At 41.7% G+C, this 25,498-nt stretch overlaps 1 protein-coding gene across 1 annotated transcript in view; it reads left to right on the forward strand.

Moving 5' to 3' along the window:
- The window catches only part of LOC138262018 (probable acyl-CoA dehydrogenase 6), a 593,995-nt gene that overhangs the window by 1,135 nt on the left and 567,362 nt on the right, over positions 1 to 25,498 (forward strand). The window lies entirely within an intron of this gene.

Below are 25,498 nucleotides of genomic sequence, written 5' to 3' on the forward strand. Positions count from 1 at the left end.
TTAATAGAGAGTCTGTCTCTGTTTTCTAGTCGTTGGCCACACTTTTTAGAAACCAGGTTATCGCCAGGTACACTGGAATAATGCTGCATATTTTCTTCGGTTTCCCTTGTGGTGGAAAGGCATTGACACGTTCAGTGCATACTCTTGGTAGTCCATACAAGCCAGAGACCCAGTCCTGGGTCGATCACTTGTCGTATAGAGACTTCAAATGCCAGGCCTGACAAGTCCCCAAAAGCATGTTAGGCTTCATGCATCTAACTATGGCTCTATCAAAACAGTGCGATTGGTACCTAAAAAGAAAAAGCAAACATACATTGCAAGTCAAATTCAGAATTCATATACCTCTCCTCAATTTGGATCAGCATGCTAAGATAGTCTTCGTCAGTAGGACATTAGTTCAGTCAGCAAGGCATCAGTATTCAGCACCAAAGTTCAGAAAACGCAAAGACTTTAAGCAATAAAGTTAAGCATGTCTCTTGTCAAGATGCTCAAAAAAAGTAATGACCTTTCGGCCAGCAAGAAATTGAGCAAATGTCTCTCTTCCCTTGGTGCAGTCAGGCTAAGTTAGATTTCCTAAAACTACTTCCCAAGTCCCTATTGGTCAAGGGATCTCATGTTCACACTTTGTCCAATAAAACTAAAACATCAAATCGATAACTTCTACAAGTACTCTGTTCACATGTCGCTGATAGGTTTCTCCTGTAATGTCCTCATCATCCCGCTCATCAGGTAACAATATTGTTGCAACTTACACTCCAGTCAGTGTCTCCATTGTTCTCCTCCTGAGGAAGTCAGTCTTACACATATTACGCTCATACTGTTACATTTAGCAAGAACAGCATCTTCTAGCAATCTGTTCTCATGAGAAAGACCTTTAGCTATGAGCACATTTAGACAGTACAGTGGAAAATCACAGTTTAACTCTCTAAGTCAGCCATTTAATTAATCGGTTTAGAAATACAGCTTGGGATGAGGCCGTGCAACTAGGCCAAGACCTCCGCTAAGTCAAGGCCTTCATTTAATAAAGCTAATACATAATGCATAACCCTTGATATGACATATTACTACATTAATCAAACATATGCTCTATATTTCATATTAGTAATCCATTGATAAGTATACTTCGTGAACATTAGCGGCCACTCGTCGTGATCACATTTTCCAATATGTGCATTATTTTTCTACCTGTGCTAGCAGTGGCTGGACACTGCCACTCTCAGGATGAGGACAGGAATGGATAGGGTGCTGGCAGTGGCTTTAGAAAGCACTTCGGACGCGGTTCAAGCACAGCTTCATCTGATCAGCTGTGCAAGGTCTGTGAGGTGAAATGCTTTCGACAATTTAAGGTAATGCCGGGGACATTACCGAAAAGGGGATCTTCTAACACGAGATGCGTAGCACTTGGCAGGGCTGTTTCTGCACTCTTGTTTTATTTGTATTTGCAAGAGTTTAATGTTTCCATCATGTTTGCTAATGGATTGTATTTTTTTTTTCGCACAATCATATCGCAGGGAGGTTATGAAAGACTTCTTTATTTCACTAGAGCACAGATGACACGTTCAGTACTAGCTGTGGTAGAAGTTCAGGCGGAGTGTGAGGCAATTCTGCCCATTGCTTCTGCCCTGTGCGCCATATTCTGTGTTGCTGTTATAGCCACCTGTGCACAGCGTGCACTGCTACTGTGTACAGCACGAGGCACTACAGGAGTGGTCGACTTTCCATGTTGCATGAATTCAGGATACACACGGATAAGATTAATAATCAAAAATCATTCGGCGTGTGGTACTAGCGGAAATGGAAGAATTTTGCTGTGGTGTTTTTCAAAGTTGTTTTCTATTTGTGCGTAAAGCCAGTATTTCGAAACATTACAAATGTGCAATGTAACGACCCGGAGAAGTATACGAGGTTGAATTAAGTTTTTTTCATTTGCAGTCTTCGATGGGTCAACACCTAGTGGGTGTGCGATATAGTTTTTTATTTTTGGATTTAATGACACTTGTTTTTCATAATAATGATGTTTGGTTGTGAGGATTTTCACATAACCTTTTGCTAGATCAAAAACAGGAAGGCAAAGTATAATTAGGATATCCATTTAATGTCATTACATAACCGTAGACAGCCATGATTTTGTTAGTCCGTGGACTGTGCAGCCACAGCAGTGGAAATACATGTTTCATATACTGTGCGTTGGCACAACGATCGATAATAGACCTAGACAGGCTGGCAGGATCTGTTGCTGGCACAGTGCCAGACCTGCGGGAAAGAGTGGCGCCATAGGCAGCCAGGGTCAGATGCTTAGACGTCACAATGTTATTTTGTGCCAAGCATGCTTCGTAAATAAATGACTGGCATTCATTGTACACTTTGAGAAAAAAATATTTTATGCGTTCTGTGGGACTGGAGTGTGAAAAGCGAAACCTCTACTGCTGCGATTTGGCATAGCCAGTCTTTCACCTGTAGGGTACCAGTCAAGATTGCCACTTTTTGTTATGTCTGTCTTTTGACCATCATTGGGGGTGTCGTCTTTGTGGGGTCGTGCCAATTCTTTACCCATCATGTCTTCTGCAAATTGATCACCTTTTTCCCTGGACCCGACAGTCTGCAAGTCTGTCGTTGAGCAGCTGTGACTATGACTAGAGCCCTCATGATTCTCTTCTCACTCGCTTAAACTCCAGGTCCACTCTATCTTAACCTGCAAGTCCCACCTTTCATCTCTCCCTTTCTCCACATTACTCTCCCAAACTCTTGATATGCATTTTATGTTGTTTGTCTCTCCTTTGCTCCCTCTGTCTTCTCTGCTTTCTTATTCGCCTTCTGTTTGCTTTCTCTGCCCCCTCTGTCAGTCTCTCTCGCACTGTCTCTCTGCAACTCTTTCCTAACTCTTGCTCTCTTTTTTTGCTCTCTCTTCTCCCTTCCCACTACCTATCTGCATACTTCTTTGTCTTGGTGGTAAATAATGGAAGGAAAGTAATACACCTGTACACATTTCTGTAACTCTTACGGTTTAAATATAAAACACCTGCTACCTTGTGAATTCGGTAGGAATATCAAGTAAATAGGTCTAAACGTTCCCCAGTGCTTGAAATGGGCCTGTACTCGTCGCTTTTGTAGTACCACCAGTCACACAAAATATTTCCTTTCTCAAACCAGTCATGACACTTTAATGGAGTTTCAGTAACTTATCTTGCACAACTGCTGACCAAGCTACAACTTGCAACAAAAAACAGTTTATTATTAATCACATAGGTGAAACCTATTGCATTTACCAATGCTTGTTACATAGGTTAACACTGCCTGGACATAGGTGTTTAATTAATTATTACCTGTTTAAAACTCAGATACAGCAATAAACACTGGGAAGTGGACCAGTCATCCTTTGTAAAGGCCCTTCCACTTCACAGCAATACGTATCATCTTGTTTTTAGTAAACTTTTGATCCCTTTGAGCTAGAAACAATTTTTTTTTGTTAAGAACTACAGATTATGCAGCAGTTGATGGCTTATGCAGCAAATGCAACTAACTTGTCATTATGTGGAAAACGCCACAGCCACTAAATTGTATAACTCCATTGGCCCTGGTTATTGCTTAATGCTTGTCTGAAACATATCAAGAAAGTATTTATGGAAACTCATGATGTCCATTGTTTTAAAGGGTGTATGTAGGACAACTGTTTTAGCCATTGTGAATAGTATTGCAATGAGAAAAAATTGTTCTATGCTTTGGAGTACCTCACTGATCTACTTAGAATATTCATGGGCATTGGTGGCATGGTTTAAGTGGTACCACATTGAACTTGCCTTTTAAAAATGAACATACAAATGTAATTGTATGTGTAATGCATTCTGCTGTTCTTATTTTTACATGACCTGCAAGCATACAATTGTACCGCTCGTTGGTGAGGTCAACCAGTTGTATGATGGAACCACATAGGCAACTACCACTCATGCCTTTACAACGTGGTCTCTACAATGCATGCGTCACTACCACATATGCATTTACAACAAAAGTTTTTACCACGCATATGCCTTTACATTTGCATGCCTTTACCACAAACATTTCCATGTAAAGGTGTTAGAAATGGGGTCTTTGGTTGGCAGTCAGGTTACCCCCTGTCCAAGCAAGGACCTCACTCTAGTCAGGGTAAAAGAGAATCACCCTCAGATGACCCCTGCTTACCCCCTTGGTAGCTTGGCATGAGCAGTAAGCTTAACTTCAGAGTGCTAGGTGTAAAGTATGTGTACCATTACACACAGTAACTTCATGAGAACACCCAAAAATGCCACAACACAGGTTTAGAAAAATAGAGAATATTTATCTAAACAAAACAAGACCACAAAAATCCACAACACATATGTCAAGTTATCGATTAAAAAGCAAAAATAGTCTTCATGTAGTTTTAAACACACACTAACACTATTAACGTGAAAATGTACCTTGGGTATGTCAAAAAGCACTTGCAATGCGTCAATTTCACTCACGAGTGAGACCTTGCGTCATTTCTTCTCTCAGGAGAGCGATAAGTCGATCCGGTCAGCACTCTCGGGTCTGGGCAGGCCGTGCCGTGTTTTTACACACCCAGCGGTGTTTGCGTCGGAAATCCAGCTGCATGATGATCCGAAAACCAGGCAGCGCGGGTTGCAATCTCACCAGCCTCTGTCGGTAATGCTGCGCGTTGTTTCCCCAGCTCTGTGCGTCGATTCTTCAGCCGCGTTACAGGCAAGCGTCGATTTTTTTCCAGCCAGCAGTGCATCGATTTCCCAGACGCAGAATGGAGTTGCGTCAATCTTTTCCCCGCACGGCGTTCTGTGCGTGGATTTCTTCCTCTTAGGCTGCCAGCTTCTCCTTTTAGGGTTCCAGGAACTGGATGGGCACCACAGGGCAGAGTCAGAGTGTCTCCAGAGACTCCAGGTGCTGGCAGAGAGAAGTCTTTTCTGTCCCTGAGACTTCAAACAACAGGAGGCAAGCTCTAAATCAAGCCCTTGGATATCTTCACAAGATGGAAGGCACACAAAGTCCAGTCTTTGCCCTCTTACTCTGGCAGAAGCAGCAACTGCAGGATAGCTCCACAAAGCACCGTCACAGGCAGGGCAGCTCTTCCTCCTCAGCTCTTCAGCTCTTCTCCAGGCAAAGGTTCCTCTTGGTTTCCAGAAGTGTTCTAAAGTGTGTGGTTTTGGGTGCCCTTCTTATACCCATTTTCTCCTTTAAAGTAGGCCTACTTCAAAGTAAAGTCTCTTTTGAATTTGAAATCCTGCCTTGGCCAGGCCCCAGACACTCACCAGGGGGTTGGAGACTGCACTGTGTGAGGGCAGGCACAGCCCTTTCAGGTGTGAGTGACCACTCCTCTCCTCCCTCCTAGCACAGATGGCTCATCAGGAAATGTAGACTACACCCCAGCTCCCTTTGTGTCCCTGTCTAGTGTGAGGTGCAACCAGCCCAACTGTGAAACTGACCCAGACAGGGAATCCACAACTGGGCAGAAGCACAGAAATGGTATAAGCAAGAAAATGCTCACTTTCTAAAAGTGGAATTTTCAAACACACAATCTTAAAATCAACTTTACTAAAAGATGTATTTTTAAATTGTGAGCTCAGAGACCCCAAACTCCACATGTCCATCTGCTACCAAAGGGAATCTACACTTTAATCCTATTTAAAGGTAGCCCCTATGTTAACCTATGAGAGGGACAGGCCTTGCAACAGTGAACAACACATTTAGCAACATTTCACTGTCCGGACATATAAAACACATTACTATATGCCCTACCTTAACCATACACTGCACCCTGCCCTTGTGGCTACCTAGGGCCTACCTTAGGGGTGCCTTACATGTAAGAAAAGGGAAGGTTTAGGGCTGGAAAGTGGGTACACTTGCCTTGTCGAATTTACAGTTAAAAACTGCACACACAGATACTGCAGTGGCAGGTCTGAGACATGATTACACAGCTACTTATGGGGGTGACACAACCAGTGCTGCAGGCCCACTAGTAACATTTGGTTTACAGGCCCTGGCACATCTAGTGCACTTTACTAGGGACTTACTAGTAAATCAAATATGCCAATCATGGATAAGCCAATTACATACACATTTTGTAAAGAGGCACTTGCACTTTAGCACTGGTTAGCAGTGGTAAAGGGCCCAGAGTACAAGAACAGCAAAATCATAGTCCAGGACACATCAACAACCTGGGAAACAGAGGCAAAAAGTTAAGGCAGACCACGCCAAGGATGAAAAGTCTAACAAAAGGCATGGTTGGTAGAGGCATATGCATGGTAAAAAGTAAGGTGGTAAAGCATAACCCATATATATATATATATATGCCTTGTGCCCTAAAAACTCTGCCCGCCCTAAACCTTAAAAATGCCCTTACCACCCTAAAACTCAAACTCACCCTAAAGCCTAAACACCCCTTGCCACCATAAACCCATACTCACCCTAAAACCTAAAAATGCCCTTACCACCCAAAAACCAATACTCACCCTAAAACCGCCCAAAAACCCATACCAACCCTGAAACCACTCTTATCGCCCAAAAACCCATACCGACTCTAAAATCTAAAAATGTCCTTACTACCCAAAAAACCATTTCCACCCTAAAAATGCCCTTACCACTGAAAACCCACACCCATCCTAAAGACCCCTTATCATCCAACAACCCATACCCACCCTAATCCCTGAAAACTCTATACAAACACTTAATACCTGTACTTACTTTTAAACCTTTACCACACATATACCTTTACCATTCATGCCTTCAGAACAGAATTTGTTGTAAAGATTTGTGCTAAATGAATATGTGTGGTAAAGGCATGCGTGGTAATGGTCATGCGTGGTAATGACCACGTTGTAATGGCCGTTTCCCACATCAACCCTTTGTTTCTGAATGTTAAATAACTTGATTCTTGAAGTACAACAAAAAAAACAGATAGCCACACACATATTAGGAATGTGTTAGATTAATGTTACTCACTTGTGTGTATTTATATGCATTCCGTTCAGAATTATACAAGATGCAAAACTGGCTTTTAGTGCTACATTTTAATGCATAGGATTGAAATGTAAAATGCATCCTAACTTCCATGTTGAACACAAGAAGGCATTTCATGCTAAAAACTATAACAAAACAACAGAAGTGCCATGCACAACAGCCACTCATGTCCTCGTCGTCCTCCTTTTTTCCCTTGGACCTGTACTATAATTTTGCAGCGTGCCACCATGCATAATGGTGTAATTTGGGGAATATCGCATAATAAGCGTTAACACAAAATTGTGATCTCCCAGCATAACAGGCATTTTGCCTGGACCCAATATAAAACTTTAAAAAATGTTAATGCCTTTTTATATTCACAAATTTTCTATTGATCCTGTCATTTTTTGTTATTGTTGAAGGGTACATAAGTTCACGACCTTCTATGTGTAATTTCCTTAAATATCGCCTGGAGCTCAGTCTGCCTTAAAAAAAACAAAAAAAACAGCATGGCAACGAAGTTCCCAACACTAACCAATTTACTCTCATTTTCAAACATCTGCTTAGATGCAAATGCAGAATGTGTACTTTTACGAAATTAGGAGAGTAACAGATGCATTAACACACGCACAACATGTTTGCAAACTCAACATAGACAACACACATTTTGGGAGTGCTTGTGGGAGGACAAGAGGTTACTGACTGATGTTGAGAAGACTGATGGATCATTAGTCTAATGAAACAAGAGGCTTCTACTCCTCGAGTATTTGACACACATTTTCAATGCTAATGTGTAGCTTAGTGTTGCAGAAAAAAAGTTGTTTGCGAGAAGCCTCTCTTGTGACAGATTTACCTTGTTCGTAAATGAAAGTTCAAAAATATGACAGAGACAGAGCCGTCACTCAAAGTCTCAGTACAAGGCATAAGAGTTATTGTGGGTGCCGCTAAGACTTTGACCTGGTGCCAATACATTGTCTCAAGCTCTTTTCATTGTCACTTACAAAATAAAGGATTCCTAATGATGGGAATAAATATCTGGCAGCGTAAAAGCAACGAAATATTAATCTAAAATTTTGAAAAAAGTAATTAAAAACAGGCTCTCAGTAGCACATCACCAGATTTCAAGTGTCTATGGGCCGTCTCTCTAGGTAGGAGGCAATGTGTTGAGCTACGGCCCATTCACCTCTACTTATTTTGACGTTCAGTACAGTCCTCTGCTTCCCTTGCTCCTCATTAACATTTTTTCGATCCTTTCCTCAAGTTGATTAGATCTCAAAGTTGCTCATTTCTGTCTTGTGGAAATGACATACGGATGTGCCTGCGTTTCTGCGCCCTCCAAGAGTATTTTTCTTTAGTTTCTGACTCGCTAGATGTGGTAGCGTCCTGGAGCAGTGCCACTGGATTCAAATTCCATAGTACTAAGATGGAGTTCCCATCACTAGGTACCTGTCAACTTTAATGTGGAGTGGAGTAGATCCCGCCCACCTCACATGCTGTTAGGAGCTCTGATTTACAATGCTGACAAAGTATGTAATTTGGGACTGAAATGGGATGCCCGAGAGAGCTTTGATGCTCACTTTGGATCACTAGTCCTTGCTGCTTTTTCACAATTTATATCTGGTGTAAGGTGATTGGAATATTGTTTGCCTAAACCAAGAGAAGTCACTTAACAAGATTGAAGTCTATACCTTAGGTCTTTTGTACCATATGTACTGTTGTGTTGGGCTTGAGAGCCCAGCTACATTCACACCTCTAATTATTTCATTTACGACATTTGGCATTTCAAACAAACACAAGCAATGACTGGGAAAGAATAGCATTGTTGACCTGGACGCAGCCTAGATATTTGTGATGGAACGGACTTGGTCACTCTGGTTACTTTCAAGTGGAGGTTCGTGGCAGGCTCACCTTCTCTAGTGCAAGGCTTGGCATGCTGTGATAAAGGTAGCAGAACACACTAGAATTCTTCTGAAGCGGACTGTGCTGAACCAGTTAGAGAAAGGAACTGAAGGCGTACTAGTTCGCCTTAAATATGCTTTGTTCAGTCTTACATTTTAGGACTTAAGAGTCCATGGGAAGGAACAGGTCTATCAAGGCTCAGATGATGTGTGACAGTGAATTGTAACCTTTTAGCTTTTGGTTTTGGTCACCTACCAATGCTAGTTCATCTTTTTAAAATGCTTGTATGACCCACTGATGCTACAGAACCAGCTTGGGGCCACAGAGGAAGACCACCTTAAGAGGCCCCCGTCCCTTTTACTTGCAATAAGAAGACTTCTGTTACCTATCAGGGTATCACTGGGAGGACTTGTTTCTCAGCCTTGCTTGAACTTGAGCCAGTTTGCTCATTTGGAACAGAGGGAAATTTGGACTGACATCTTTCAGCAGAATTACTCACTGGAGGGGGTCTGCTGACAAGGCCTATGTGCTCCAAAGCTAAAACACTCAGTGACCCAGTGGGAGATTCTGGTTACAGAAATCCTGAACTATATGGTCTGAATGCAGACTATATGGTCTGAATGCAGAAAAACAGTTCTGAAGAACCACATTGAAATATGAGTTTGGTAGAATGGTCATATCTCAATTTAAACATACCCCAGCTTCGAACCACAAGGTGTAATTTCATGTAAGCAATCAAGCCTTCAGTGTGGCATCAAGCCAACCGTATTCCGCTGTGAAGCAGTATAGTTGGTAAATTGTCAGATTTGTCCACCATTAGTGATCTTAGCTCCATAGAATCTTCTTCCGAATTCCAAAACAGAACTTTCAACAAGTGCACACCGTTTTCTTTGTTTGTTACATGCAGTTATGGTGCTTAAGCTATGAAGCACTATCTGGCCCAAGAGTGATCCCTGGCTCCTCATGTCTGACCCAAATAACCCAACCTTTGTGGTAGTCAATCATTAAAGGTGAGCTGGGGACACCGTATGCCCGGCCCCACAAGTGGGCCCACAGGGTTATGAGAGGTGCTGCTGCTTTGAAAGAGTCCCTGCTGCTGATTGGTAACAGGCTGCAGGTAGGATGAGTGACTGGTGAATAAGGGCGCCCGAGGGTCCATGATACCTTTAGCACCAACTCGGTGTGGTGAAGTATGTTTATTCTTTTTGTTACCCAGAGATGAGATGCATTAGATTTACCACACTAGCAGGCTGTGAGAGTGGGAGATGCCTGTATCACCCTATATGCCGCTGGATGTGCAGGGGCCAAGTAAGGATTCTAGACAAGCCCCACAACTGGGCAGGATTTTCTGTTTAGAGAGGTTCAGTGGCCAATACCTCTACAGTGTGGTAGGGAGGCTGAAGAGATATGATCGTATTACAGTTCCATTAGGTTTAAGTTTTATGTAGGTTGATCTCACTGTGATAGTCAAGGATGAGTTTCAGGTAGTCTTGTCAGGCCTACCTGAGTACTCAAGCCACAGCACCAATTGAGCGGGAACAAGGGAATGGTTTTAAGTCCAGCACTAATGAGACTTTGTGTGAACAATGCTCAAAAGATGGAACCGTTTTTTGGGGCCAGTTCCCTATGTTTAGTAATCCCTTTAGGGACAGAAGACTACATTAATTAGAGACCATTGCCAGAAAACCAACAGCCTGAGAAACACTGCAAGGGCCAAGTCTTGTGAACAACGTAATGACAAATTAAAATACATTAAAATAGTTGAATACTGTTCTTTTGAAGGATGGGCAGAAAAATGAAGTTTGCACCCAAGGTCTTCAAGATATAGACCCTACTATATCTTGCCTGAAAAGTCAAAAGTTAATGTGTTTTGCCACAGCTTAAGAAACAGATGGAATACTGTACACCTCACTGGTGCATGCAGCAGAGCACTTGACAAGCTACAGAATGACCCCGTGAGCTGTATCAGTAGTGACTTTGTGGATGTGTGAGAAGAGAAAGAGCAGGCAATTTAAAACAATACCTACTTGTGGTAAATGAGTTTAGCTTACCAGCGTGGCCCCATAAACAAATGTTTACTCTGTAAAAGTTGGATGGTATTTATTTATGCTGCAGCGTTTTCATCGCTCTCAGGAGTCAATACTCATTGAGTGCAGTGAATCTTTGGACCTAGCTAAGAGTGTGGTAGAACCATGTAACAAAATTTCAGTACAAACCAATTACTTTGCACAGTATGACCCATGTGACCATACAGGGAAAACTCCAGTCAATAATAAGGTTGAGGAATTCTATTACAAACTCAAACTTAGTCATCTAGACAATTTTCAAGATAAAGTGATACATATATAATATCACCAAGGCAACAAAATAGATTAGAACAACGTAACATCAGAGGAACTAGGCTTTTAATAAAGATAACACAAAACATCAACAAATGGATATAATTAATAGAAAACAAGCGTTGCTTAGTTTTAACAAGCATCTAGGCAATTCAACTCATCAAAGTTCAGCTTGGCTAGGCTTAGGCAAACCCTGCAGTTTAGCCAATTAAGGGGAAACACGTGGGGCAAAACACATGGGCAAAAGTCAAAAAGTGGCTAAAAGAACTTGGAAAAGGTAATCTCAGGCCGCAAATTACTAACTAAAGCCAGACAAAAGACAGATACAAAGGGGAAAGTGTCAGCATGAGAGAAGCTCGGTCAAGAGTATTTTTTTCCTTTGGGCTAGGGAGAATACATTTTGAAGGGTCAGGGGCAGAGAGGAAGGTACCTCTCTAAGAGATTCAGCATTAAGGATACAGGGATCTGGAAAATCTTACCCAAATCCAACTGGCCATCAATAACTTTAAAGTTCATACAGCAATCTCATTTGTGAGGGGAACACTTCATAAGATGTTGACAGGACATCATCCAATGGCAATTGATCACACGATTCAAACTTGAAACAGTTCAATACTTTAACAAGTCTGTCATGGGAACAGCATCCATCCATGTAGCTCCACACAAGATTGAAAGAAATGTTCCACATCCAAGGTCAAATTTGCAAACTATCTATGTATAAAACAATCAGCATCTACTAGCAAACTAGACTTCTCCTAGAAACGAAGTTTGAAAGAAATGTACAGGTTTACTGAATGATATAACATTTTTCTTCACAGTCACAAAATATAGGGCCTAGCAGACCTCGCTTAGGCTAATATAAGCGAGTTAAAATAGCACATTAATGCATTCAAATAAAACACATTTTAATACTCAAGCTATGAATTCTGCATTAATAATTGTTGGAAAATGGCCCTCTGGGGCTCATCCTGTACTTTTTGCCTTCCTCCTTCTCTTTTTGTGACCTCGATTTTGTTGGCTTTAGGACTCTGGGCACTTTACCACTGCTAACCAGTGCTAAAGTGTGCGTGCTCTCTCCCTAAAACATGGTAACACTGGCTCATACTCAATTTGCATATTTAATTTACCTGTAAGTCCCTAGTAAAGTGCACTACATGTGCCCAGGGCCCATAAAGTAAATGCTACTAGTAAGCCCGCAGCACTGATTGTGCCACTCATATAAGTAGCCCCATAACCATATCTCAAGCCTACTTTTGCAAAGCCTGGGTGTGCAGTTTCATTGCTACTTTGCCTTGACATTTAAAACTACTTGTTAAGCCTTAAACTACCCTTTTATCATACATATATCACCCCTAAGTTAGGCCCTAGGTAGCCCATAGGAAAGGGTGCTATGTAAGTAAAAGGAAGGACACGTACTTGTACGTTTTACATGTCCTGGTAGTGGAAAAACACCCAGAATTGTTTTTCACTATTGTGAAGCTTGCTCCTCTTGTAGGCCAGCATTGGAAATTCCTTTATACACTTCTAAGTGGTAATTTCTTATCTGAAAGGAGTAGCATTGCAATGTTTGGTATGATTGAAATGGTAATGAGAATTCCTGCTTACTGGTGAAGTTGGATTTAACATTACTATTTTAGAAATGCCACTTTTAGAAAGTATCTCACTTAAGAATGCTCCTAGAGGAATTATTTAGATATAGTATGCGTACATATGATCCAGTCTTCAGTTAATGAATAAGACAACTCTGTACTGTTAAATTTCCAATATATTACTCAATAGGATTCAGGAAGTTAAAAAAAAAAAAATGTACAACAATACCAATGAATGTCCATCTCATAAACAACAACACTGTATATAACCCCTCTAGATCATATGATTGAATCCCAACTGCAGATCCAGAAAGGGGTTATAACCCTCCTCATGACATAGTTCTGCACAATAATTGCCCCTTTTTCAGTCTCAGTTCAAGCAGTATCATGGACTTTCAATTCAGCTTGTCAGATGAGAAGGTAATTTCAACCTTTCGGCCTGTAGTGGCAGTCAGAGGTCTGTCAGGCCATCATCAAGACTCAGTGTTGTTAAATCATACCTTCATATAAGAAAAAGAAATTAAAAAACAGTATGTGCAGTCTAATAAATCAAACTATGTGTACCGCCTGTTGAACCCCCCCAAAAAACACCATAACATAGGTGTGGATATTCGTATAAGCCACCACCAATATGGCAAGGAAAGTTAAAAACATATCAAATGTACACCATAAACTACACTGTCAGGCTCCCAAACAGAATATCTATATTCTGCTACTTAGAACAGGTTGCAAAAATAGGCTCCATGGCAACACACCAAGGAACTTCAACCTACAAGCACAAGTAAACAAATCAACAAAGATTAGAATTGCTTAACTGTCATACAACATAAACTCTAGAAAAACTCTGCCTACATTGCAGCATACTCATGCCTTTTTAAATATGGGACCGCTAGCGTCTGTCTCCATCCACAACCGCACAACACGTGCGAGTCAGAATCAAACATTCCTGGCCTTCCCGGTGAGTTTAAATAAGGAAGTGAAAGGTCATGTGACCATTCCAGTGACTATGGCAGCCATCTTAAACTGGTAAAAATGCCTAACTAATACCCGGAGTTTGGAAACTGTTGTAATTATGATAAGTATACCCTCTGGCTGACAGTCTGTTTTACAACCACTTCCAGAATATGTTGTGTTTTTTTTTTTTTCTTTTCATCAAACCGTTTGTACCCCTAACCAAGTCATACACAAGAGATTGTCTGTCATCACTCAAATAGAAGGGGCTCCTTTTAATCCTGAGGTTGACATACTGGGTACAATTGATATAGAAAACCTGCACACTAATACACTAATATTCCACAAGGTGAGGCACTTGAGGTAATTACCACCATTCATGACACTGTAGACCAAGACCTCATAGGGTCCCCACTGATTTTTATCACAAGTTGTGCTCAGATTTGCATTGGAGCGCAGTTACTTCCTATTCAATTATGAGTTCTTTGCACAAATCAAGGGAGTAGAGAGGGGAGATATTTTTGCTCCTGATATTGCAAATCTATATGTGGCCACTTTTGAAGAGTATACCATCTATAAGGAGGATAATCCATATTGCAGTTACATCACAAAATGGCTCTGGCATATAGATGACATCTTCTTTATTTGGCATGGTCCAATAAGTTGCTTACTACAGTTTCACATACTGATTAATAATAAAAATACCAGCTTGACATTTACCCTGAAGTATGTTACCCATTCCATTAATTTTTTAGATTTAACATTTTCAGTTGATGAGGGTGAGCTGTATATAGGCTTATATATTAAACCCACTGCCAGAAATACTCTTCTGAGATACAATAGCCATCATTCCAGAAATTTAAGGGACAAATTACCGTTTGGGCAATTCTTAAGAATTTAACGTAATTGCATCAAGAAAGATTATTTTTTTGGAAGCCAAGACTATAATGTCAAAATTTATCAAAAGAGGCTATCCATGTAGACTGGTTAAAAGATCCCTGAAACATGCCTGGTAGTACGATCAACAAGCCTTACTCCAGGTCAAAGAGAAAGCTGTTCACTCTCTTATGACTTGTGTTACAACTTTTGGTTCAAAGTCAAATGTAAGTAAAAAGATTATTTAAAAGAATTGCATTTTTTTTTGCCTCCCTTGATATTCCACTTGAGAAACCATTATTTGCCTTCAGAAGGGGACAAACTTGAGAGACAATCTAGTGAGGGCCTACATTGAACCAGAACCATGCACACTGACTAACATCTGGGGGCTAACACCAAGGGTTGGACATTACAGTGCATGTGCTTCCCCTAACATTGTAAAAACATGTTGTCTAAATGAGAGAACTTGGTAACTGAAACATTCTTCTAATAGTGGCTCTAATTTTTTTTATTTATTGTATTCAATGCCCATGTTCTTTGTTTTACATTGATTAAAACAACTCAGGAGGTCAGAAAACTGATTATTGAACATCAGTCACAAATACAGTGTAATATTGTGAATGATCCTATGGTTGAACATTTCAATCTTATGAAACATGCCCCAATGATATGCACTGGTTTGTACTTGATGTTCTAAAGCCCTTGAAAAGACATGTAAATGTGGACCGCCTGTTGACCATTAAAGAGAACAGATGGATTTGGCTTGCAGATAAAGTTAAAAAGGGTCTGAATCAACAGGTGGAATGGCAAATACTGGCAACGTTGTAGATAGACTATCTTGAAGGAACAGTTAATGTGATGTATTCCCCATAGATAATTATGGATCTTAACCGCCTTTCATGGTTCTGTGTCTGCAATTGTGGACACTGAATCGATTCAAGCACCAGGAAGGCCAACAATGTTTGATTCTGACTCGCATGTGTTGAGCGGTTGTGGATGGAGACAAATGCTAGCAGTCACGTATTTAAAGGATACGAGTATGCTGCAATGGAGACAGAGTTTTTCTAGTGTTTGGTATATGACAGTTAAGCAATTCTAATTTTTTAATTTATGTGGATTTGTTTACTTGGGCTTGTAGGTTGAAGTCCCCTGGGGTGTTGCTACAGAGCCTATTTTTGCAACCTATTGTACGTAACAGAATATAGCTATTCAGTTTGGCAGCCTGACACTGTGTAGTTTATGGTGCACGTTTGATATGTTTTAAAAATATTTTTTGAACTTTCCTTTTCATATAGGTGGTGGCTTATACTAGCATCCACACCTGTGTTGTGGTGTTTTTTTTTTGGGTTCAACAGACGGCACATATGGTGTTATTTAATAGATTCACATACTGTTTTTAATTACTTATTCTTATGTGTAGATATGATTTAACAACACTGAGCCCTGATGATGTTCTGACGGACCTCTGACTGCCACTACAGGCTGAAACACCAACATTACCTTCTCATTTGACAAGCTGAATTGAAAGTCCATGATATTGTTTGAACAGGGACTGAAAACCGGAAATTAATGTGCAGAACTATGTCATGAGGAGGGTTATAACCCCTTCCTGGATCTGCAGTTGGGATTGACTCTTATGATCTAGAGGGGTTATATACAGTGTTGTTTATCAGTTGGATATTCATTGGTATTGTAAATTTTTTGAACTTCCTGAATCCTGTTGAGCAATATATTGGTTTTTAACAGTGTGGAGTTGTCTTATTCATTAATTGAAGACTGGATCATACGTACGCATACTAAATCAAAATAATTCCTCTAGGAGCATTTTTAAGTGAGACATTGTCTGTACCCAGTTCCTAGGGGAATACTTCCCCCCTCCCCCCACCAAGTTTGTTCACTTTTAGAAAGTAGGCATTTCTTTGTGCCTTACAGCCTGTCTCCAATCCACCTCTTGTCTGTGTGGGTTCACAGCTGCCTTTGTGCATTCCACTCGGACAGCCACAGTCATAGGGGAGACTGCTTCATCTGCATACTGATGGGTCTTCCTGGGCAGCAAGGGTGGAAGGGCTCTCACTTACACTTCAAAGACTAGTAGCCTGATCTCACAAAGGGCTGAACCCGCCCCCTACCCACAAAAGATCTCCTGGAAGACAGGGATGGGTTGAAAGGGGAACTGGTGCACTTCAGAACCACTCTTTGAAGTCTCCTCCACTTCAAACGGACATTTGGGTATGTATACTGGTTCTGTGACACCCCCCTCAAATCAGACACTTCTGGACATGCTGCCCAAAGGATTCCTCTGGATTGCTTTTCTATAAGGACTGCTCTCCTGCTTGTTGCTCTGCTGCTTCCTGACTCTGCTGGAAGGACTTTGCCTTCCCCCACAAGTGATCTCCAAGGGCTTGGATGGAGCTTGCCTCCTCTTAAGTCTCAGGGCCATCAAATACTTCACCACAGGGAGAAAATCCATTAAGTCGGAAAACCAACGCAATGCCTGCAGAATCGATACAGGACCTGTCTTTCACCCAAATAATCTCGGCAGTGCCTCCCAAATCGATGCAGTGCCTGCTTCATCAACGCAGCACGTTTTTGATTTTCCACGCATTGTCCCTGAGCGTCAAAATATCCCCGCATTGCAGTAAGGAGCCAAGGCTGTGCATGCGGAAATCAATGCATCACCTTGCCCGCAAGGAAAGAATCTGCATCGCCTTTGCTGCGCTGAAACAGTCAATGCAAATCTTTACTTTATGATGCATAACCTCCTCTGTGTCGTTATTTTTTACGCAACCCATATCAAGTGATATCTTGATTTGTGCAATTTTGGTCTTATTTTACTCAGATGAATAATATATTTATATATGGTGTGGAATACCTTTTGTGGAATTTTCACTGTGTTATTGTGTGAGTTATTGATTACAAAGATATTTACAGATTGCCTATTAAGTTAAGCCTGCCTGCTCTGTGCCAAGCTACCAGAGGGTGAGCACAGGATAATTTAGATTGTGTTGTGACTTACCCTGACTAGGAAACATTGGTGATCAGCGGTAAGGATGTGACTCGTGTTTGTGCAGGTCCATACAATAGTTACGCGGACACTACCTATCCACATATAAAATACCATTTCATTTTTTTTTTTTTTTTTTTTTTGCTTCATCTGCAATTTTCCGGCTTTGCATTTTTAATACATCCTTAACATCATGTCTCTGACTGGTTCTTCAAGTCGAGCCATGAAGTTTGAAATGTCTAAGCTGGAGGAGTACACAGTTAACAAGTTGAGGAGCTTTTGCAAAGGGAGACCTACCAGAGGAGCCACCAAGAAGGTGGAGTTTGGTGCTGAGGGACTGCGCAGAGTCCCTCTCCCAAGAGGATGATGAGTTGGGGGAGCATGTAAATGGCTCTCCCAAGGAGCTGCCTGCAGTAGTTGAGGGGGACACCCCTGGAATTGTGCTCCCAGTGCAGGCAGGAAGAAGTGACTCTAATTTTGGCCTGACCCCACAGGAGAGAGGAGAGCGAATTCCAGTTGCAGTTGGCAAATTAAAAATGGAAGCCAAGGAGATGAAGGCTGAGGCTGAAAGAGCCTTCTCTGAAAAGAAGTTTTTTTGTTTGTTCAGAAGTGAGTCTAAAAGAGCTGGAACTCAGGGCCAGGCAGGCGGATTCCATCAGTAATGGTGGCAGCATACATACAGTACTTGATTGCGGAAAGAAGGTTTGTATACCCAAGGATATGGTGCACAACTATGTGGTGGGAGATGACATTGATAAGTGTTTTTCTGCTTATAAAGTTGCACTGAGGGTACATGGGGTTTCTGAAGAGCACTGCGGGTGGGTTTCTGAAGAGCACTGCGGGGCAGGTCTGTGGAAACACGTGCAAATACTTGGGAGGGACACACTTCTAAAGTTGGGGACCAGACCAAGTACACTCCCATGAAAGCCATTTTGATTGTCAAATTTGGACTGACCCCTGAGAAGTATCGTCAGGGATTCAGACACAATCACAAGCTCCCCAGCCAATCCTGGGTAGATTTTAATTGATAAGTCCAGTAAGTCACTAAATGGCTGGGTAAGGGCAGCAAAGTTCAAGATTATGTTGGGTTGTACAATGTAATCATGAGAGAGAGCACATGCGCAGTATCTGTTTTACAGAGCTGCACACGCACCTAGTTGACAGTAAGCGGACTGATTCCTGGAAGCTTGCTGCAAAGGCAGACCTCTGGGCTAACACCAGAGTGTCCAAAAAGGTACCTGGGAGTGACCCCAAGAAGGGTGGCTCAGGTTTCCACCCCCCCCCCACCCCCCCCAAGGGGGTGAGGGGGAGGTTACAGGTGGCCCAGACAAGTTCCAGAGTAAGAGGGGAGGAAAGGGTTCCCATGCCTCATCTGAGAAACAGGGTGGTGGTTCTAGTGTGTGGCACCCCATTTTCAGCCCCCTGCGTTGAGTGTTCCCAGCTAGGATACAAGCATGAGAACTTTGCCCAAAGAAACCACCCACTGGTGGGTCCTCTACAGGGGTGGCCAATGTGGTCTTGGTGGCAGGTAGTCCTCAGTGGCAGGTCATAGATCATGCCATAATTTCCCTCAGTTGGGAGATAGACTCAGAGGGTGAGCTGGTGATCCCTGAGGATTGGAGTGGTCACTTTCACCAGGTGGAAGTGAATGGGGTTCCAGTCACTGCTCTGAGGGACACCGGGGCTAGTCATACCATGATGGTGAAGAGACTAGTTTCCCCAGAGCAGTACACTGGCCAGGTGTGTAGGGTGACTCCAGCCATGGGGAGTATTTTTTTCTGCCCTATGACCTTGGTATCCCTGGATTGAGGCATGGAGATGACCCAAAAGAGGTTCATAGTTGGTCCCCAGATGCTCATAGACTGCATTCTGGGGAATGAGTTACCCCCGGTGGCAGGAGATCTGGAAAGGGTAGCCCTTGAGGGCACTCTGACAGTTGAGTTGTCCAGAAGTATTGCTCCCCAGAGGAGGGTACGGGAGCCCAGAATTAGGGGAAAGGTGAGGGAGGAATAGTCCAGGCCCCCTGTTTAGCTCAAGGGTACAGACCCTAGGTTGGGAGACCAGTTGCAGGATACCACCCCTGAATTGGTTGGGGGTAGAGTGGAGAAAAAGAGGGCAAGTCACCTGGGACTACTGTCCCCCACTCTGAGAAACATCAGATGTCAGAGAACCCTTCATTGCCTGGGGTCTGGCTCTTAACACTGACAGCTGGCAATGACCTCTGTTGGTTGCTGTTCTTATGGACAGAGTTTTCCCTGGGTTGGGGACAGAAGTCAGACCCAAGGGGTAAAATGGGCCATATCATGTTGATGGCTATGGTGGTACTCTCTGCCAGCTGGGATGCATCTGTGAGCAAATTAAGGTTAGGTGCTTCACAGATGGAGATCCACAGATGAGGAGAAGGGTTCCCAATGGGTCAGTTCGGTGGCCATGGAGAGGGTAGGCACAGGGTTCCAACTAAGGGCTGAAAGGGATGGATCTGGCCAGTGCCCCAGCAGTGGTGGGTCATTGTCCATGTTCTATCACCCTAAGCAGGAAAGTCCATCAATGTAATGATTAGTTTACCCTGGCTTTAGGCTGGAGGGGGTTGTGTTAGAAAATGGCTGTCTCCGAAGGGTCATCCCAAACTTTTTGCAGTCCTCCACTTTTTTGGGCCTCATGTTTGTTGGCTTTAGGTCTCTGGGCACTTCACCGCTGCTAACCGTTGCAAAAGTGCATGTGCTCTCTCCCTCAAACATTTTAACATTGGCTCTTACCTAATTGGCATATTTAATTTACTTTAAAGTCCCTAGTAAAGTGCACTCGGATTGTGCCACCCACATACGTAGCCCCTTAACCCTGTCGTAGGCCTGCCATTGCAAGACCTGTGTGTGTAGTTTCCCTGCCACTTTGACTTGGCTTTTAAACCTACTTGCCAAGCTTTAAACGCCCTTTTTATAAGATATGTTGCCCCTAAAGTAGGCCCTAGGTAGCCCGTAGGGCAGGGTGCTAAGTAAGGATATGTACTTGTAGGTTTTTTACATGTCCTTGTAGTTAAGAACACACAAAGCTATTTTCCACTATTGTGAAGCCTGCTCCTTTTTAAAAGTCAACTTGAAAATTCCCTTATATACTTTTAAGTGGTAGTTTCTGATCTAAAAGAAGTAGCATTGTCGTGTTCGGTATGGTTGGAATGGTAGTGAGAAATACTGCTTACTGGTGAGTCAAGTTTACATTACTATTTTAGAAATGGCACTTTTAGAAAGTAGGCATTCCTTTGCACTTAATGCTCTCTGTGCCCTACAGCCTGTCTCCAATCCACCTATGGTGTGTGCTGGTTGATAGCTCCCATTGTGCATTCCACCCAGACAGCCAGAATCACAGGACATTCAGCTGCATCTGCATTCATCTACATACTGATGGGCCTTCCTGGGTAGGAAGAGTGCAGGGGCTCTCAGTTACACTTTAAAGGCTAGAGGCCTGACCTCACACAAAGGACCAATTTTCCACACATTGTCCTGGGGCGTCAAAGTATCCTTGCGTCACAGTAGTGAGCCAAGGCTGCGCACCCAGAAATCGATGCATCACCTTGCCCGGTAGGAAAGAATGGACAAATCGCCGCCGCCGTGCCGAACAAATCGGCTTATCTTTTTCCAACACATCACCTCTTCTGCTGCCCTAAGCATCGTTATTTTTTAAGCATCTGAGGGAGTTTGTGCTCCCTGCATCGCAGTAAGGAACTAAGGCTGTGTAAGTGGAAATCAATGCATCACCTTGCCTGCAAGGAAAGAATATGCATCACCTTTGCTATGCCGAAAGAATTAACGCATTGCTTTACTTTCTGCTGCGTCACCTCCTCTGCGTTTATTTTATGCATCCCGCATACATTGAGCTAAAAAGATGCACCCCATGATTCTCATGGATTAAGAGTTACCTACGCTTCTCAAAAAGTGATATTTTGACTTGTACATGTTAGATTCTTGTAATTTTGGTCTTATTTTATTCAGTTAATTATCTATTTTCCTAAACTGGTGTTGAGTACTTTTTGTGGTGTTTTCACTGTGTTACTGTATGAGTTATTGCACAAATACTTTACCCATTGACTTTTAAGTTAAGCCTGCCTGCTCTGTGCAAAGCTACCAGAGGGTGAGCACACAATAAATTAGGTTTTGTTGTGATTTACTCTGACTAGGATTGTGGTCACTAGTTGGTAGAGCCATGCACCCTGTCCAAGTAAAGACCCAATTTCTAACAATAATTTTTCATTATTATTCATGTTACAATGACTTTTAAACAAAATAACTTTGTCAATACACTTCTGTTAGTATGATGCAGAATTCCATTTCTCTATTTTTGCACACATATTTAAAACACACATCTTTTAGAAATTCTGTATATTTTTAATGCAGACTATTAGTTGAGTCTACATAATATCAATTAAATCCTTCAAACATGTAACTTAATCTTAAAACCACAGTGGTTTAGACGTCTATTCTAGAGTGAATGCACACTAACACAAATTCTCAGTGCATCACTTTACAACAAACTATTAGTACTTTGATCAACATAGTGCATAAACCGTTACGTATGGAGATGATCCCTGTGACCTAAGGGACATCACTAAGATTTTAGTTTCTATTCATATATTACATCTGTGTTTATGCCAATCTTGCAAAAGGAAAAACAGGACGAGTATAATTACTTCCACTGTGGTATATTCACGAGATCAAACTCAGTTTCTCGTTTTCGAATATATTTGAACATGGTCAGTTACTGCTACAAACTCGCGAGGGAGCGAAACATAAACACAGTAACAGGTTCTGTTGTGTAAACTGGTTTCGGTAGCATTTTGTTTTCTGAAGCACTTACAAAGTAAGGAAACAAATGCTGATGTAGTCCCCCATGGTGCTCTTTAACTATATCCTGCGCTTACCTACATAAGACTGAGATTACACAACAGTTGAACGTGAGGCCTCAAGCCAGACATCGGCTGAATTACTTCCCGGCTGGCGAATGATGGATTTCAAGAACACTTGCTATCATTCACTGCACGATTATAACTTTTGCCCAGCATGTTTTTCAGGATTTCCTGTGCTGAATTCCTCCTTCAAATTGTAGGCCTTTCATAACTGTCCCTAGACATGTATCCTTCCTTTTCCTTCAATTTCCTAACACTTTCTGGTGATATTTTACTATCACGATAGGTCTGCTTTTGATTTTCACAAGGCTGTCACCAACACATTTGTGGATTAGCCTGTATCAGACTTGGCTTAATGTGGTTGTCTGTTCCATAGCTGGGTTCGTGGAGTAAGGCAGACCATGCATTTGCAAGAGGTGCACCTTGTGCAATTGTTCGCTAAGACGAGTAGCCTGCTCCATGCCTTAGTGTGGTTGCCTCTGTCATGACTGTCTTTGCGAAATTAGTGGACTGGAATGCCTCTTGGAGCAGTTTCCAGTGGTTGGTAGTAATTCAGGCACTCCACCCTGTGCTGTCCGAATATTTGATAGCATCTCTCTTTACAGTAGATGACCCAGGACGGGGTTGTGAAGACTGAAGCACTGTTAGCCTGAATAAAATAACACCACTAATGTTGAGAGAATGCTACAGTTGCTGAGCTGAGCATACTGTATATGGAATATTCTTGTTGCTGCTATCACAATTAATTAATGGCTTCACACACTTTCTTTAAAACAAAAATACTATTCATTAGGCAAGCCGCACCAATGGTAGACACAAGGGTCGGAATTTGCAACTCTGTCAATCCCTTGAAACATCCTGCCACAGTTTTCATAACAAGTAGTTCACAGTAGCTTAAAATGCAAAGAAAGAGCACACAAACGTCCCCATTAAGCTAAGGGAGGAAAGGAGGAAGACTGCAGCCACAAGTAGAATCCAGCGGAGCTTTACCAGTTGAGAGACCCTTCAATCCCCTTACTTCATTCTCCAGCATAGGATCATTCTTCGTGAGCCATACCATCTTTTTACTTAAAACTAAACCCATCACACCTGGGCCACTTTTAAGAATCTTAATCAAATTGCCATACACGTCCGCCTCAAATTGTCAAGTATCGTAACTCCAGCCTCATTACATATTTCACCACACAGTTCTTAAGGCCATTTCTACCAAGCTACACTAGCTCGCCAGTCTACCCTTTCAGTTACTATAGCGTCACTTCACAACCTCCAGCCCTGTCATTCCACCAGAAAAGCCCTGTGGACTCATTTTTCCTCCTTTGCAGGAATCAAATGCGCAAGCAGGTCGACGGACCTTTGGACCCAGAAAGATGTGTGGTGAAACATCAACAGTATTTCAACACTACCACAACAATTTAGACACCATAACCAATATGGCCACAGAAGGAAAACTTCAATCGGGGATAAAGTTAAAAGATTTTTCACAAGCTCAAAATCATGTAGACTGTGCAAAACCAAGTTATGAAGATACATAATCACCAAGGGTTGCCCAAGGTGATGAAATGAATTCAGGCAAACTAACATTTAATAAAATTAAACATTCAAGAGGAATAATACGTAAAGTCAATAAGAATATCTGTGATACAGATATTACACAATGCTTTGAATTTACAATCATTAGTCAATTCAAATTTCAGTGTCAATAACCTTGGCTGGGCACAGGTTTACCCTACAGCTAACCATTTTAGGGAAATGCATGTGTGGGGAGGAACACAAGCAGGCAAAATACAAAAAGGGCAAAATAATTTGGAAAGAGATAAACTTGAACTGCAGGTCACTAAGTTTGGCAAAAGGTTAGTAAAAAGAGAAAGCGTCGACATATCAGAAGATCAGGCATGAGTCTTCTGAAAGAGCAAAATTAAAAGGTCACTAAGTCTAAAAAGGCATTTCAGGGGTAAGGGATAATGCAAGAGAGGAAAATACCACTCCAGGGAATACAGCATTCAGGGAATCTTCATCAGCAAAATATCAGGATCAGCAAGGCCTTTGCTAGAATCAGAAGCTCTCTGCAAGCTCCGAGGACTCCTTAAGACTTCTCCAGACTGAACAAGCCTGAGACTGAAACAAGGCTAATCAAAGTTGAAATGTCCATTGGTGTATCAATTCACATGGAACATTCTGATTTGTCAAAGCTGTTAGTTCATGTTATGTTGAAAAGACATTATCCAGTTATAATTCATCACCAGACTCCAGGTTGCAACAGTTCGACAATTTTCCAAGTCTGTCATGAGAACATCTCCTTTCTGTGCAACTCCAAACGGATTTGAAACAAATGTATACGATGTCAGTTCATGTTCCTGCATCATAATGTTTCCAAGGACAAATGGGTACGACTCACCTTGTCTAAACAAAGAAAGGGACTTTCTCATCTCATGGGAACGAATTCTGAAAGAAGAATTTATGTTACATAAAAATATAATTAAATACTTTAGCATGACTGTAAAATGCAAGTTCTGTCGGCCACAATTATGGAAACACAAGAAAAAAATAAAAGATGCATTTCATAAATGTATTTTAGTATGACACATATAACAAGCAAACTTATAAATTCATCATTAATGATTTTTTTCATTAGTATGAGTAAAACATACCATTTAAAAGTAAAAGCTTCGTTATTGTATTCCATTAAGCATAACTGAGAACTGCATTTCTCTAACTTGTACATAATTTCAATCATTAATCTTTCATAAATAGCAAGAAATTCAATATTGTCTCTATATGTACTGTTAGTTTTGAGTCTAAATTACATTTTATCCACCATTTTAACCTTCTAGCATGTGATTTAATTCAAAAGGCACTGAAGTCAAACTTTAAAATACAGGAAATTGCACATTTAAAATGTGTGTCAGTGCAGCTTTCTACGTTAGTTTTTTTTTTTCAAAACGAAAACTCGTCGCATTCTGCTGACTTTTGTGACACAAGG

Source organism: Pleurodeles waltl, chromosome 10, assembly GCF_031143425.1.
Source record: "Pleurodeles waltl isolate 20211129_DDA chromosome 10, aPleWal1.hap1.20221129, whole genome shotgun sequence".
Lineage (NCBI taxonomy): Eukaryota > Metazoa > Chordata > Amphibia > Caudata > Salamandridae > Pleurodeles > Pleurodeles waltl.